The sequence below is a fragment of the Rhipicephalus microplus genome, chromosome 1 (genome assembly GCF_043290135.1).
Source record: "Rhipicephalus microplus isolate Deutch F79 chromosome 1, USDA_Rmic, whole genome shotgun sequence".
Classification (NCBI taxonomy): domain Eukaryota; kingdom Metazoa; phylum Arthropoda; class Arachnida; order Ixodida; family Ixodidae; genus Rhipicephalus; species Rhipicephalus microplus.
Genome location: NC_134700.1, coordinates 214,498,207 through 214,516,663, shown reverse-complemented (window position 1 = coordinate 214,516,663; position 18,457 = coordinate 214,498,207).

The window sequence follows — 18,457 nt, the reverse complement described above, 5'->3', positions numbered from 1 at the left end:
TAGGACTTCGTTCATTGGGCTACCTTACTGAACCAAAAATCTATGGCAGCAAAATGGCTCGCACTGTAAAATATCTTTACTAAAAAAAGGTCGGCCTTACTTTTGCAAGTGTGCTTTTTTTAACCCAGTAGCTAAGACACTTAACATTGGAGTGTGACACCATAGGTTCGAAACGCAGCAGAGCCTGGAAGTATTTCTTGATTTTATAAGTTTATTTAGCTTTAACACATAAATAAGGTTGAGAGATACGCACGTCATGCAATCCAGGGTCTTTAGCTTAGTGGGTAAGACACTCGCCTTTGGAGCGCGGAGCCCTGGGTTCGAAACTCAGAGCAGCCTTGTAAATTTTTCTTTATTTGATACGTGACTTTCTTCATGGCGCATTCACGATGTTAAAAATAGTGATGCTGCGCATGCCTGGGTCTTTAGCTTGGTGAGTAAGGCACTCGCCTTTGGAGCGTGAACCCGTGGTTTTGAAACTCAACGCAGCTAACCAGTTTTATCTTGTTTTCTACATATGTTTTTTCAATGCGATTTGTATTAGGTGGCAGAGAGATAAATGGATGGGCAGACACCTTTAATCATCGAGGCGGTTTCTATGCCACCGACGTATTCAGAAGCTCCACTCACAGTCTCCTTTACGAGTAGTATGAGTAAATCAAGGAAAGGAACGAAAATAGCAGGAAAAGAACGACAAAGTTAACCAGCCTATAGGCAGCCGATTCGCAACCCTGCGCATGGGAGGGGGATGGGAGAGATAAAAGATAGAGAGGAGAGAGGAAAGAGAGATAAACATAGCACATTAAGCAGCACAAGCACGCACAAAGTAAATGAAGCCGTCACTAAATTTCAATTAGTAGAGTAAGAAAATTGATAATACAGTGCAGGTACATATACAGGGATGTTCGAGGTTCCCAACTGCAGGCTGCAGGTGATTAATAAACGTGAAAATTATTGTAATACAGTCTGTGATAGCGGCTCAACTTCAGTGTGACGTCACTTCGTGGAAAGACGGACCTCCTGTGCGCGTAGGAGCCTCCCGAGAAGAAGCTTACCCTGATGCTCTGGCTTTCCTGCAATGCATGTTGAAAAACAGTCGAAAAAGTTAGGGCTATTATGACTCTTGATAAAGCTTAAGTTTTGTCTGATGTCACATCTAGCAACGAATGGTATACTGTGCGTTTTTATTGGAGCATTCTGACCTAAAGCTTTCTTTAATGCATTTGCTTTCTCGCAATGCACGTCGAAAACCAGTCGGAAAAGTTGGGGCTCTTATCGCCCCTGATAAGGCTCAACTTTTGTCTGATATCACAGCTTGCACGAAGGATATACTGTGCGTTTATATTAGAGCCTACAGATGGAGCTTGCGCTGATGCGTTTGCTTTCCCGCACTCAATGTTAAAAAATCAGTCGAAACTACTGCGTACAACGTACACTACATCCTTTGTTGCACGATGTGACGTCAGACAAAAGTTGAGCCTTATCAGGTGTGATAAGGGCCTCAACTTTTTCGGCTGCTTTTTGACATGCATTGCGGAAAAGCAAACGCATCAAGGGAAGCTTTAGCTCGGGAGACTCTAATGTAAACGTACAATATATTTGGTCACACGGTGTGACGTGAGAAAAAAGTTGAGCCTTATCAGGGGTGATAAGGGCCTCAACTTTTTTGGCTGCTTTTTGGCATGCATTGCGGGAAAGCCAACGCATAAGGGGAAGCTTTAGCTCGGGAGACTCTAATATAAACGTACAATATATCCTTCGTTGCGTGATGTGACGTCAGACAAAAGTTGATTCTTATCAGTGGTGATAAGGGCCTCAACTTTTTCGGCTAATTTTTGACATGCACTTCAGAAAAGCCAACGTATCAGAGGAAACTTCAACTCGGGAGACTCTAATATAAACGTACAGCGAGGTATATGTTAACTGGTAGCGTCGTAGAGTGCTGGTTTGTAACCACTGTCGCCATTTACGTGAGGAGGGGACAACTAATAGCAAACAAAAAGTAAAACTAAAACCATAAGTCACAACCGGAAGCCGTAGCGGCATCGTGCATTTGCTCTACATGGCACGAAATTGGAATTTCGCTTAACTGCTGATGTTTTACGAGCTGTTATAATTACGTATTTTATCGCACCTTAATTGTGTCTCGCTAACTGCATGCGAGAAAGAAAAGAAACAAAAACAAAAATTGATGAAGCAAAGATGTTTTATTAGCCAAATGACGTACTTGGGTGCACGTTAAAGAACCCCAGGTGGTCGAAATTTCCGGAGCCCTCTACTACGGCGTCTCTCATAATCATATGGTGGTTTTGGAACGTTAAACCCCACAAATCAATCAATCAATCAATCAATCAATCAATCAATCAATCAATCAATCAATCAATCAATCAATCAATCAATCAATCAATCAATCAATCAATCAATCAATAAATCAATCAAATGACGTACTTGCAACAGGCACAAGAAAATTCGCAGAGGCAATTGTGAGAACTGTTCACTAGTACCATAACATAACAGTTTCCAAACTGACGTTGCCCAATCTTCGAAAACCACTGCAGCGAGACAGCAGCTTTGAAAATTTAGCTTTGGCAGCCACAGAGTACAGCGTCACGTTACTTAGAGTGCCATTTCCACTTCATCAGAGGCGAGGGCATTCCAGACGTGCACCAGCGAAAGCAGTCGGCAGTCACAGGAGCGGCTCCTGAAACATTCTGAGAGCTAGTTGAGTTCTGAAATGCAACATCAGTAAACAGCGCATGAAAAGTAAGTAAACTATTTAAGGTGCGCACGAAACCACCAAGAAAAAGTGAGCGTGGCCTCGTTAGCCTGACAATGTGCCGAACCAATGTACACGCCGAACTAAGCACATGCTCCAAGGGGAAACCGCTGGCTCATGTTACCAGACTGCCTGCATGTGCCCACTGTTTCTGAAACTAAACGAACAAAATCGGGTGCTCAACCACATACTAATGACTAAAGTTTTCTTAAAGTATTCTACTAATTTTTTGTAACAAATAAATTTAAAACTATTGAAAAGAAACGTTTCATTATTTTTCTTTATTTTTCCATGCATTTGTCTGTGTGTCCGTTCGTCCATCTATTCAACAATCCAAGTACCACGATCTCGCATCTTTTCATCATATATTCCTCATATAGAAGCACCGCCATCCAGTGGACATTCCAAGGACTAAACGAGAGGTGGCACACGCACACTTTCTCACGGCTTGCGCTTCGGGTCCACTTCCCACCTTTAACCACCTCGAGTTCATGGTATATACTAGTTCACTGTATTCATGGCACTGCGGCCCAAGCTCGCTAAACCTTTCTAAAACCAACGAGGTTTTGCCCAGCGAGTATAACGTAGCAACCTTTTCATGTCAGATAGTGCTCATTGTACATGCCAATCTGTCTGTCTGTCTGTCTGTCTGTCTGTCTGTCTGTCTGTCTGTCTGTCTGTCTGTCTGTCTGTCTGTCTGTCTGTCTGTCTGTCTGTCTGACTGTCTGTCTGTCTGTCTGTCTGTCTGTCTGTCTGTCTGTCTGTCTGTCTGTCTGTCTGTTCATCCTTCTATCTGTTCACAACTCATGCTACGTACATGCTGGCATAGCCGAGCTAAGCCACTGCATTTTTTTTCTTTCACGCTGGCATAATTAACGCAGATGTGCTGTTACTGCGCTATAGTAGAAAAGTTAAAGGGCAAACTTATGGTCCTAGTGAGTCCGGATTGGGGAAATCGTGTTGAGTCTGAGTCCGAGTGAGCCGTAAAAAAAAATCGGGTCCTTGAATCGTGTCTGAGCGCCAATGTTTCTGCCAACCTATGCTAATAAGCCCAGCTTTCAATTCTTCTCCCTTCTACAAGTCTAGGGGTACACTACCCTCACCCACACACACACAACCTACGTTCCCTGGCTACTTCATTGTACGTAAGAGCTAACAGACGTTGTCAAAATCAATGCCGTCACGTTGTTTGGTGCGGGAATTTTAAAATTTCAGTCACATTTTCTTTTTGCGCGTTTTCTCGTTTACCAATTGCTTTCTAGCAGGGAGCGTATGAAAGAGTGGCGTATTCGTACAATAAAAAGCGTTTTTTTTTTCATGTCTCTAGAGTAAGCAGTGAACTTTGTGACAAGCGCGCACGACCTCAACGTTAGTAAATACTACTAACACCTTTTTCTAAGTGCGTCAAATCCCCACTGCTGGAGTGAGGACTCTGCGCCGAGCAAGTGGGCCACACAGATGTTTAGAGTAAGGCGTTACGGTACTTATAAGTTACTTCCTCAGCTGTTCGTCTAGTGCACGCTAGAATATTCGACGCCATCGGAGTGGGGCACTCATATTGCGATCTGAGAATGCATGACCACTCGCGTGTGGTAATGTGTCTAAGTCCATGGCTGCTCCCCTGTACATCACCTGTGCGTTCAGGAAAAAGTGGAAAATCATTTAGAGTACTAGGTACTCTACTACGGGAGAGCATAAAGCCGTCCTGTGCATGTCGGAGCCTTTAGCCTACTAGCTGGCTCAGGCAGCGAACCATCAAACGAACGGATTCTACTGCCTCGAAATAAGTGCGTAGCCAAATAGGCATAAAGCTCAAACAGGATCACTGCTGTTAACGAGGATTAGTAACCGTAGTAAAACAGCAGATGTTGTTGTGTCCACTTTAAACACTTGTTATGCTTTGCCGTACAACAAATATGCAAACAAACCTAACTTCACAAGACACCGCGCGCGCGACTCTTTAACGCTCTAATTTAGACGCGTGGTGTTGGCAGATAGAGAACCTATAGTATCGTTACTGCGTCAAAAATAGGTCTAAATGGTGTGACAGGTCACTCATTAGGCACCGGGGGACTGTCACCGTGACCGAAGATGGGGCGTGTAAATTTAACCTGAGGCAACACGCAGTTGAATCGTTGCCGCCTTGCAAAATATAAGGCACACTGGTTGAGAGGAACAAGGGCTTAAATTTTTACAAGTATAACAGATGCAGCTTCCAATGTCTTCCCACATGCTAATTAGGGCGACAAGTACTTGTACAATGAGTGGAGGCGGTGGGCAATCGTATAATTACGGAAGGTGAAATAGTACTCGCTGACGCATGCCATCCGTGAACTAATTATGCCTTACCGCATAACACACTTCAACTTTAGAGAAGTTAACTTTAGAACACGCCACAAAGGACGTCTTGTGACAGCGTTATGTATCCACACGTTGTCATACGCTGCCTTTGAATTGTCCATTAGCGGTGCTCTCTTACGGGGAAGACAGCCCTACGGAACTGACAATTAGGTTGCACAACTGAGGTGCCTTTTGACCTTGTCCTTGTCTCTTGTAGGTTTTACCTGTCTAAATAGCGTAAGATGCATGCAATGTTTAACCAGCGAAGCGAGTTTACTTGTGTAATACGTGACGTAAACGCCGAAGTATTCACATCACTCACCTTAATTACTCTGAGAATAGTACCAAAGGGTGTGAGGCTTGGAAGCATACCAACCTTTCAAGAATACTGACTCTGCATGTAAGGAACTAGGAACTGTAACTGTAGAAAAGCGTATAGTTGTGTAAATTCTGCTGCGCTCAAAGAAACGGGGAAAATCACGAATGGCTCAAGGAACATTTAACCACGTTTACACTATAACTTGTCCTGGGTAGTGTCGCCGGAATCTATTTGTTAGCGGCCGCATGCTTTTTTTTTTTACTTCTCTACAACAGCGATTATCATCAAGAGAGATGAAAATAGTAACGAACCTTTATAGAGTAGGCTTGGTGGTGAAATCGAAGATCGTATGCGAGTGTACTGAATTTTTCATGGCTCTTTGTCCGCTAATGATTTAAAAGATGCGAATGGTTAAATGAAGAAACAAATTAATGTGCATTACCTTAAAAACACCTAGGTTTAATAACTGACGTATGCTTAACACATACAGATTAAGGCGTAGAAAAACAGTTATTTGGCCCATAAGAGAAACCCTGTGCTGCAAACATATTCAGGGAGCGAGCCGCAGAGCTCCGAGTTTCCTGACGTACTTTGTGAGACGTTTGTAGCCCTGTGTTCGAACACGGGGACGTCGAGTGCGTCTAAAAAATCTTATACGAACAACGGCCACTATGACTGTGGGACTGCATAACTCTACAAGAAGCAGAAATATTTAGCCATGCATTAGTATAAAAGTATGTATATAGCGACAAAATTATCGTTTCTTTTTCAACTTATCATCTATAGTTTTCGTTTGGGCATACGTAAATAAACCTATAATTTATTAGTTGTCCAATGGCCAAGAATAATGCGATAGCATGATGCGAAAATGTACTTGCCCTATGTCACATTTCTTAAAGAAACATAAAATATACAGTCGATGTTGAAATAAAAACAGTAGCAAAGTGGCACACAAAGCAAGTTACATAGTACAACTATTATTAAGAAAATTGTATCACCTGACATTTGATTAATTCGATGCTTTTGTGGCGTTATAGCAAACGAAAATGCCAATAATGTTGCTCGCGCAAAAGGAGTGCTGGAACCCAAAGCACACCGAAGAACTGATGCAGCAACGAAGATTATCATGGTCACGCGTGGAATCGCATGACCTATATATGGAACACGCCTCATTTCCTGTATAGCTGTGTTCACCGCCTGAATCCTTCTCTCCGACTCTATATTTCACCTTAACTATCACTAACCGAGGCAACCATTCCAGTGGTTGGTGGCTTGGGACGCCTATTAAAAATATATCTTTGCTTGTCCCGTCACAATGGCTGGTGGCGCTTTGTGTGGTGACTTCGGCAGCGAAAGAGCCATTGAATACACACTTTGTCATTGTCATCACTACAGCTCTCTCGACATTGTTAGCACGCCTCGACAACCAGCTGCTTTCAGAGCAATCAATCCTGGAATGCTAGAATGCTCGAGCCTGACATCATAAATTAAGAATGCGACAAAACTGTTATGAAATTTTAAAGGAGGACCAGTCTCTCGCGGACGACTATGACATTTACGTGTTTTCTTTGGTACAGAAGTTGCCGCGACCCGACTTCGGTGTCACAATGCTCTCATAAAGTTAAATAATTTTGCGACATCGAGACTTGTGAGAGTGTGCACATATCCACCTACGTAAAGATAGACTCAGTAAAATTTTCTCTAGTAGTCTGTTTTCTCTACTATCTATCTATCTATCTATCTATCTATCTATCTATCTATCTATCTATCTATCTATCTATCTATCTATCTATCTATCTATCTATCTATCTATCTATCTATCTATCTATCTATCTATCTATCTATCTATCTATCTATCTATCTATCTATCTATCTATCTATCTATCTATCTATCTATCTATCGATCTATCTATCTATCTATCTATCTATCTATCTATCTATCTATCTATCTATCTATCTATCTATCTATCTATCTATCTATCTATCTATCTATCTATCTATCTATCTATCTATCTATCTATCTATCTATCTATCTATCTATCTATCTATCTATCTATCTATCTATCTATCTATCTATCTATCTATCTATCTATCTATCTATCTATCTATCTATCTATCTATCTATCTATCTATCTATCTATCTATCTATCTATCTATCTATCTATCTATCTATCTATCTATCTATCTATCTATCTATCTAAGAAACCTCAACCCTTCGAGGCGGCTATATAATACAAAATAACTGAACGTACTAATTCATATTCTTAAAGTTAGCAGTGAGGAGCAATAAAGCTTTGCCAACGTTGAACGTGAGCAATGGTTGGTTGGTAACAACTTTATTGGTAGTCCGGCAGAGCTTTCGCCGACCGGGCCTGACGTCTCCCGCGGGGGGGGGGGGACGTCAAGACCTTGCCTGACTGCCACCTCGCGGGCCTGCTATCTCATCGATAATATTTTACGGGGGTTTACGTCCCTTAACCGAGATATGATTATGAAAAATGGCGTAGAGGAGGGCTTCATAAATTCCGACCATCTGAAAATCTGTCGGAATGACACCAACTCTGCTTATGTATAATTCGAGGCCCACTATATGACTTTACAGCTTGGTTAACCTCCCTGCCTTTTCTCTCTATTTCTCTCCTCTCTCTCTCTCTCTCTCGTGCACAAAGTGGGACGCACAATGTGGTGCCATGAAAAATCTGTCCCACACGCTTACTTAAACTCCATAATGCTACATCAAATCTGGCATTCCGAGGTCTGCGTACGAAGCTGCTGTAGGGGGGGGGGGGCAAAAACTGAGCTGAAGCGATCATTCCCCTTCAGCGCTTTAACGACCGGGACGTGACCTGACCACACGCACCATTTCCAAAGCTTGCAGGGTCACCTAATTCTTCCAACGAACAAACGAGTGTTGGTCTGGCCTAACGTGACCCGGCCGCTTTCCCGTGGTACGTTCATGTGGATGCTCTTATTTGCACGCGCGCTTTTACACTCGGGAATTTGGTTGAAACCGCGGAAAGCGGTGACAGACGAAAGTGATGATCCGTCTAGGAAGCGTTGCTACCCGTAAATGCGACGTTTCCGGCTCTAATTGTCCTACAATCGCTAATGGCTATGTACACGCGCTTTTGTTTGCTGCATATGCTTCAGAGAGCTAAAGCTCTTTGAAACAGATGCTGCAAACACAAGCCATATAGAGCCGATGTACACTTTTTTTTTTTGCGTGGCTTATTGCGTGTGAGTGTAGCTGGAAGGAGCAAATACAGTCCAGGCCACAAATCACAAATGACCCGCTTTAACGAGAAATCTCAGGAATGCGGAACCATTCACATCTTTCACTAGCTACATGAAAAACAATTCATTCAGCATAATAGCGAAAATTCACGCAAATTTTTTTTTATGAGAATTCTTTAGAAAGTGTATGGCTACAGCCTTACATTGAAGTGTGTTTTAGGGCGAATCTTGCATGTATCCCTCCTGTCCTATTCGTATTGTTAAATAGGCCTGAGATGAACATACAACGGAAACAGAGTGTAAGCGCGCTGGCTCAATTGCGTCACTCTCCCGTTGACTGTATGGTTGTCACTATCCGCCATTATGTTCTTGGTCCGCGAAAACGAATCTAATTTTTATATGTCTTGATTTTTGACCCTTTTAATTCTTTATATTGTGGTTGGTTTGTGGGTAAGTGGGCGGGTTGGGTGATGGTTGAACATCCAGAAGCATCCCGAACCAGCTCGGGGCCGAAGGTTGAAGCAACTGAATAATTGAAGCAACTATAGCTTGCACTTTCTTATTTTCGGCTAATTGTGCAGCGGAATACACGCTCTTAACATCGCTAAAAAAAGTTCCGACACAGGATTTCCATTCACCCGATAATACGACGTATTGGCCGTGAGATCGAGCAGAGTTGCCGCCTGGCGGCAACTGGCTGAAGTGACGAAGTGTGGATTGCTCCGTGCGTCGTCTTCTACCCACGTCGTGTTTCTATGTGCGCACACGTCATGCACGCTCTCAAAGTGTGGTTTGTCCGGTCAGGTCACCGTGAGTGTCACTGTTTCTACGTATGCCTCAAACGATGTACGAAAGCATTTTCTCTTGCTCGGCCGCTAATGCATTGTAGTAAGACCGGTGAGTTCAACTTTCCAGAGAGCTGTTTATTGTGGCCGTACCCTCCATTTACCAGAATAATTTCAGAGTGGGTGCCGCTCTCCGTCTCAAGCACATCGCCAGATGCTCTTGGTATCCTCCCAAACATGAGGATTAATAAATTGTGTGTGAAATCAGTGTTTTATGGCGTCTCTGCTGTAAAAAAAAAAAAAGAAAAACACGCTCTAGGCCATGCACTTGCGTGCTATTGGTATATAGGTGTACAACTACGGCGCTGTAGTGATGGTAGTTTATGGATCATGCGAGGAGCCTTCGTTGTGTTTATCAGACCACGGTACCACTAAATAGAATATTACTATCACATATTCTGTAACACATCGGTACTTAAACTGTACTTGAGGCAGAGTTACCATGTGCAGCTCTGTGCTTAGATTCGAGAACAATTAAAAGCACCCAGGCATTGAAAATTAATTCAGATGGCATGCCTTATATATATTGTCATATAATTTCACAAAAAAATTCATCTTTTTTACTTTGTTTTCAGCGTTTGTGTGGCATTGTTAGTGACCGACGGAAAGCAGTGGTAATTTTTTGTCTGAAAAAAAAAAGCATGCTTGTCGCATTAACCACGCCTATTTGTAGCACTGTCATGCACGTAATCCGTCGATTACCACTGCTTTCTGCTGAACTCTTATACAAGATTTTCATATTTTTACTGGGGACGATGAGCGTACACGTTATAAACGCAGTGCAGCGCAAAGCGCCGTCAGCCACTAAGCTTTCCTGACTAGACTTAGCAACTGTCCCACATTTCATGGTGAACAGAATGGAACAAAATAAAAATATGCGTATAAGGTCCGAACGGTGGTACTTAACTAATAGCACAGATATGAGGGCTTTTCACGATCTTTCCTTCTCTCTTTTTTTGTAGTACGCAAATGACAAAGATGTAAATAACTAGTTCAGTCACGCTACAGCAGTGCGTGACAGGCGGAACACAAGCTAACTACGTACAAACAGAGCAAAGGCGTGATTTAGTGTAAAAGCGCGAAAGGAGTAATTCAGTACGAGCATCGCTATGAAAGGCAGAATGCGCTTTACTCGAGGGTAACGTTAGCATTGCATAGGCGTCGTACATCTATGCAGTAGAGAAGTGCGTAGATATTAACAGTAAACTGTAGTGAACGCATTTCTCTGCCGACAATCAACTCGACCACACGCAACGAAGCGCCACTGCGTGTATTTGTATACGTGCCACCGACCGCTGATCCCCACTTTCACGAGAACGGTGCTGCCACCTATAGCCCTATCTTGCCGTGAATATACACGAGAACGAAAATTAGTTTCTTATAAAAAACGCATCAACTGAGAAACGTTCTTCCACGGACGCAGTTTAGAACCAATGTTTTTGGGGTTTATCGCTCTACTATACCAGAACAATCGACCGACTAGGCTTAGAAACCTGGCATCTTTCGCAAAGCAGGTGGGAAAAAAATGTTTCGCTTTCACGAACCTTCATCTACCCAGCAGGCAACTGCAGAAGGAATGAGACAAAACTAAAGCTTGCTGATGTGAAGGCGATAGAAATAGGGAACACAGCCAGAGGGACTTCGCACATAAGAAGGAAACCCCAAAGAAAATATCCCTGCTAGTTCCGCATCACAATTCATTGATTTGTGGGCACCTACTGATTCTTCTCATCGACGCAGCCATTTTGTTCAACAACGACATTCTGCGAGCCTCGAAGAACATCTTTTGCACCGACGAGGCTATATAGAAGAACTGTTAAGTCTTGTTCTGCACGACTCATTTCGAAGAATTCGCGCGTTGCCGACATGAAAGAACGCGTAAGCAGCTTAGGCTGTGTGATTCCGCCTCCGTGGCTCGGAATAGCATGTCGTAGATTGCCTTCTTACGAGTAAGGAAAGTATGCACTGAGAAACGTACAATGGCGATCGATAATCTGGCTCTGCATAACGCAACGCTCGCACATTAACGTCTGAAAGCACTCCAGCAGGAAGAAGCGAACAATCACAAATATAAAATGAATAACAATAACAAAAATTATCGGAGATGTGAAGCCCTACGAAAAAATGAGGCTGCTCTAACAACAAAAGAACAACAGTCAAAAAGAAAACCAACACCGCCACTACCACCACCACTAACAGCAGCAGCAGAAGCAGCAGCCGCATCACCACCAGCACCACCACCACCTACCACCACCACCACAACCACCACCACCACTACAAGCAGCAACTTACCACCACCACTAACAACAACAACAACAGCAGCAACAACAACAACAACAACAACAACAACAACAACAACAACAACAACAACAACAACAACAACAACAACAACAACAACAACAACAACAACAACAACAACAACAACAACAACAAAAAGAAGCTGTTCCACTACTGGGAAGCACGTTCTGTGGCAGCGTCATCACGTCTTCTTTTTGCCCATTCGCGCATGTGTGTGCATCGTCGCTCCTTTTGTTCCCACTGTTCTCCCTCCGAGCGAACGCCACATATCCGTGCTGCCGCCGAGCATCGCCTCACTTGTGGACGAGGCATCAGCGGCGGCGAGGGACACAGAAAATTGCTCTTGGCGGCTTTCATCTACCGACGCAATCAGCCAGAGCCAAGCCATCTAATACTTCACTGTAAACCAAGCCATTTTCGCGCTAGCGTTTCTCAGGACTCAAGTTTCTTCGTCCATCCATCTTCGGCCTACGAGTACCAAACATGTAGCAAGTTCAGAGCTCGGCTGCCTTTCTTTCTTTTCATTTTCGTCCTTCTTTGTTCCTCAGTTTCTTTGTTTTCATTTAATGTGTTTTTTATGCCTTTCATGTCCGTGTTTACTTCTATTTTCTTATTCGCTCTACCTCTTTACCTTCTATTTTTCGCTGTCTTCTCGTGTGTTTTTTTCTTTTTTTCTATTTTCTCCTGACTATTTTGGTGTTTTCTGCTTACATATTTTTAATTTTTTTCTTTCTTTCTCATTTTTTTCTCTAGATTCTCTCTCTCTTTTTACCGTAACTATTTATCTGTATTTCTCCCTTTTTCATGCTTGATATATTATGCCTTACTCTCTTCCTTCCTCCAGACCCTCACCCATGTCTTTTTAACCCTCAATTCTCTTTTCTAATCTCTTGCTATGCTAGGCTACGTTATGTCCTTTAAGCATGCCTGGACAGCCGGTTGGTCAAGATGCTCTTCCCGGTACGCGCGTTGTAATCTCGCCTCCCCATGCGAAATTTCCTCTTTCATGAAGACCAACTGTCTTTCTGCCTCTATATTTCTTTCTTTCCTTGTACACGATGTCTTCTCTGCACCATTGTGGTTCTTACAGGGCACGCTGGAGAAACCGGCGCACGCATTTTGGGAGGGAAGCATAAAACTTAGAGGAGGAAACGACAAGAGGAGGCATGCTGATCCATGATGATGATAGTTTCCGTTCACTGAAATAAGAGCATCACTCTTAAGAATGTACTGAAATTGCCTCTGAACAGCTTATCATGATGATCGAAGGCCCACATCGGCATTGCTGGGTGCGTTCGACTTCGCGCTAGAAGAAATTCTTGGCTTATATCTGTACGCGTGGGTCATCGTTGTTGTCTTACTACATTGTGCGAAAATTACTCAGTGATACAGCGCAAACGCGCAGGAAAGATACAAGCGCAGAAACGAGACAAATTATTGCGACAATACCGACATTTATCAAGACAACTGAAGGTACGTATAATTGTGAAAACTTCATCACGTAACAGCAGGTTCAGTAGGTTGGATAACATTCATATTTATTGCCAGCCCCTTTCTTTATGTACCGATTTTGGGTAGTTATCAATCTTGAAAACTAGAGATTATGTTTTGGTCTAGCATGCCGTAACACTGTTTCTCATCTATCGACATGGCAACGCGATTAAAAACACGAGGGGTGCACCATACGAATGTTTGCCCGAGCATCTTAGACGCTGATCTTATCTTTCCCAAGAAAAGGCATGGTTCAGAATTATAACATTAACGTGGTGAACTGACAATCAGCCTCTGTCAAAATATTTTCTGAATACTTGAGAAACGTGCTAAAGAGAGGTAGAGAAAGAACAAAACTTAATTATCACATCAGTTTGGGCATCGCAATCAGTCGGATCTCGTATCTCCGGGTTCAACTGGCCCTTGCCATCATCTCTGCACTTTGGACCGGCCAAACATGCTCCTCAAAAGCCAAATGAATTAGTAGTGCATCCTATTGTTGCTCTGTGTTGTTCATGTTATGGTATTTTTCATCTTGTAATGTGCACTCCCACGCAATGTGAAACAGAGTTGGCGTTGTTCCGCACCATAGAGATATTTCCGATTTGATTGATTGATATGTGGGGTTAAACGTCTCAAAACCACCATGTGATTATGAGAGGCGCTGCAGTAGTGGGCTCCGAAAATTTTGGCCACCTGGGGTTCTTTAACGTACGCCCAAATCTGAGCTCACGGGCCTACAACATTGTCACCTCCATTGAAAATCCAGCCGCCGCAGCCGTGATTCGATCCCGCGACCTATGTGTCAGCAGCCGAGTACCTTAGTCAGTAGACTACCGCGGCGAGAACCACGGACATATTTCTAAGAATACCAATGTTTTATTACTTATTTATTGGAAGTAATGACTACCCCAGTAACGTTCTGATCAGTATAAACCGTCCATGACAATTCATTTGTGTCCAAGAAACTGTGAAGATTTCTCGTAGTATATAAAATACCTTGCACTTGCGGCAGGGTCTACCATGAGGCAGACTACCAGATGTGTCAATGTCAGGCTGCAAGAGCATGACAATTCTTTGAAGGACGGGGTTTCGTCTGGCCTCACCAGCCATCGCAGTGATTGCGGTTGCACGCCTTCTTTTGCGCAGACCTCGATCGCCATCACAATCAACGTACACGCGACATAGCTGAGGCATACCACATGGCGAAGTGTGTGGGCAGCCATCTGTTACATTATCAGAACAAGAAATCTGTTTCATCGATCGGGTGTATTCTTCTGCGGCGCATGGTTTTCTGTATATACATATGCATTCTTTCAAATAAATTTTCAATTTTTAAAGCAGCGCTAGTCCAGTTCCTTTTTGTTGTGTTTTCAAATCGCGCACTACCCACGATGAACAAGTTCCCGCTCGCCCGCCTTTTGGTTCTACTGCAACTCTAAAGAGGCTCGTCCTTTACCGCACGAGTTGACTGCACACACTAATTCACCGAAAGAAAGTTACAGAGAGTGAAGAACGGTGTTGTCGCGCATGAAGAGAGAAATTACAGTCGTGTAACATGAAAACAAAAGTTCGCCCTCGCGAACATAAGGTAAAGCCGAGCGAAGTAACAGCTCGGCATCGACCAGTCTCTATATGTGACACTCCCGTCTGAGAGCATGCATCTGCCGCTATTTATGCATTGCATGCATGGGAGAGAGAGAGAGAGAGAGAGATTGTGGTTATATCAGAAGAAAAGAAAAGAAAGGTGCCGACCCGTAACTGTCTCTCCTTACGAGGACACCTCAACAGGTCAGCAGAGGAATGGGATATGGGGAATAAAAGATATAGGGAGAAGGAGGGAGGGATAAAAAGAATAGAAGGAAAATAGACGGATAAGAAGCCGCCAGCCAACGAGAGGAAAAAAGAAGGAGATAGGAAAGTGGGGATCCGGTCGAAGCAGTCCAAGGGCGGGGTGCCACAATGCGAGAGCTGCACGGCATCAGGAGACCGCGGAGGGCGAACCAGTCGGCGGGAGCTACGCTGAAGTTGGGGATCGCGAGGGCACAACCGTCCAGCTTGAAATCCTCCGAGCGAATGCATGCATGGGCACTGATATTGAATGCGGGTGTAAAGTGCATAATAACGTAGCGTGTTCATCGTTATCTCCTATTCTTCCCCTTCCTAAACGCTGCGCGTGTTGCCGGAAGCTACAGATTTCCGAAGCATCGACAGTACTATTTTTTTTTTATCTTAGGGATACACCGCAGCACGTTTTTTGGCGAGTTTTCCAAATTGAGTGTTCGGGGCACCGCCACTCTTTGAAACGAATCGACGTCTGCTTTGTATTTTGGATGTTTTCTGTCCGTTTGTATGACGCAGTTGAGCTAATTATTTCTTCTCGAAAGTACTTGCAGCTATTACAGCAATTACAGATGTTTTTTTTTAGTTTCGGGCTGGTCAATAATTATAAACGAAAAACAGAAAATAGGCTGATGCAAGAAAAAAAAAAGAAACATTACATTGAACAACAGTGTGACATCGAGCTTCCTTGAGCTGGCTTCCCATGTGGACGATCAGTGCAAGCTTTAAAATAGCGAATACCCAAAGCAACTAATTTGCAGACGTACCGTGACAGGATTGTTATAAATATAATTAAACTGGGTAATTCTATGCGGTAGCTAACCAAGCTGTCACTCTCACCTTACCACGCAAGTAGAACTGTTATACATTATACCTGTCACTAAGAGCTACACATGTGACACGAACACAATGGTAATAGTAGAGGTAGTAAAAAAACATTTAAAAGGGACATTGAGCATTAGGATAATTCCGTATAAAAATATGTTGTTTGAGCTATTTACCTTAATTTCTACCGCATATATCCCCGAAAGTATCCACCCTTACAGCTAACTTTTTAAATGAGACGAACTATCATTTGCATTCTAAAAAAATATCAGATCACACCTGTGTTGGTTTTATGACAAAAAAAGTGTAGTTATGAAAAATTACGTCATCACTGCGAATTATCTCAGGCTGATAAAGCATTCCTTAAATCCATTTTATCCACGTTATGTAAGAGGTGTGCACGGACCACAGCTTTTTTTGCTCGCTAATAAAGTCATCAATGAACATGTAATACAAGGTGTAGAAAATTAGCGCAGCATGCACAATGTAGCGCAAGGGGAGGGGGGCGAAGCTCCGAAAGGTTTTCGGTTCCACCGTTAATCATCCGAGAACATCGTCTGACAAAACTTCGAGCACCTTGCCGCTTCCCGATCTCGCAATCCGGGGTCCGCTTCTCGCTTAGCCCGCTTCCCAGCGGCTTCCTTGGCACGGGATCCGCTTCTCGTTGCGCATGTTTCGCAGCGGCGTCCTTGACACTCAGCGTGTCGGGATCCGTCCGGCGCCGCACTCGCGATACGACATGTACAAGGATGATCCAGGAGAGTGATAGGTAACGAGCGTGCCGGCGGACCCCCACGCAGCAGCCAATTGGAAAGCCGCGATAACTGCAACACCACCTAGTGTCCTTTCGCCCAACCGGCGTTTTGCACACATTCTTAGGGGGCAGCGCTATCTAGGAAACTAGACGAGAAATGGCGATGACGACACAGAGTGCGTACAGCACAAGGAGTATTAAAGAGAAATTGATGGAGTGGAAGCTCCAGCAATGCCTTGCCAGCAGAAGTGAAGCCATCTTTTGCCACTGCCAAGATGGCGGAAACATGCTCTTTTCTGATGGTGCCCACTTAAAGATCATGTGACTTTGATATGTTATGTAAATGCTACGTTAGTTCTATCTTAACAGATTGTTGTTCCCGACAAAATAACACACAGAAACGAGTATAGATGACTGAATCTTCAAAGAACTTTGCTTCCAATTAGAGGCTCACTAAGGAAAAGTTGTAACTGTAAGACGCACTTGGAACACTATGTGACCAGAAAAAGTTTCCACATTAGGCTTGTTGGGCGTCCGAGAAAAACGCTGTGTTTTTATTCGCTGAACGGTGATAATTTATTGTGCCCCCAGTAAGATGGCCGCCACAGCCGCCATCTTGCCAGTGGAACGGCTTCACTCCTGGGCAGTCATTTCCACTCTAGCAATTTTTTTAAATCCTCCTTAGCACAGCACTATCTTGTATATCGTAACTAAACTGCAGTTTGCATGCATCTATATAGAAAAGCGCCACCTATTGTGTGATAAGGAAGACACACTGGGTACGCCGCAGGGAGGGATCACCCTAGACCAAAATGAGCTTCACTCTTAATAACAACGCGCCCATGGCCTTAATCATGATATTGACATCACTGCGCGTTTGCAGAGTGATCATGTGCAATCAAACGCAGTGCATCACTGGCAATATTTAAAGTTTAAAGTCAATAGTTAAAGGACTGATGCGCTTCTTTTCACGCAGAATGATGGATACCCAGAGGTTTTTTTAAAGATTGACATTATTATACCACAAGAGAAAAATGTACGTAAAAATGAAACACTCATACTTCCAAGCTAGCGGTTTTGTCCTGCTTGTGTCCCATTTATATTGCGCAGGTGATACGCATCACAAAGTACTTGCCGACTTGCACGTTCATAAGGAATAGTATTGTGCAGCTCTTCACATTAAATTGTTTTTCATCTTTTTTTCGAGAACCCTGTTTACTACACACTCAGTGATGCGTATGCTTTTCGATTGAATTTCCTCTCACTCTGATTTAGTCGCGCTTATATTTGAACAGTCGCGAATAAAGGGTAAAAGTAATGTTCTCAAAGAAGCGAAAAAGTCCCTTGCCCCTCTTGTCCTGGTAACGATTTGGAGATGGTGCAACCAACAAAAGCTGCGGGTTTTTTTTTTTTAATCTCCTGTCAAGCTTAGAGACACATGTTTTGTGGCTGTGACCAGAAACTTGGTTGAGCGTGTTTCGATTATATCACTTTGCAGGATGTAAATGCCATGCCTGCTGAACGAAACTGAAAAAAAAAAATGGAGATCAATCCAAACCTAAAGTCGTGCATTTTCAGATAGGAGTGCTCGTAAGAATATGTAAATGCAAACTGAAATGCACTACTAGATGTCAGTAATATAAGTATCTTTAGTGTAGCAATCAAATTGATTCACTCACGGCTTCAGGCACCAGTGGTCATTCAGGAACTCGCGTATGTTATAGACCACAGTC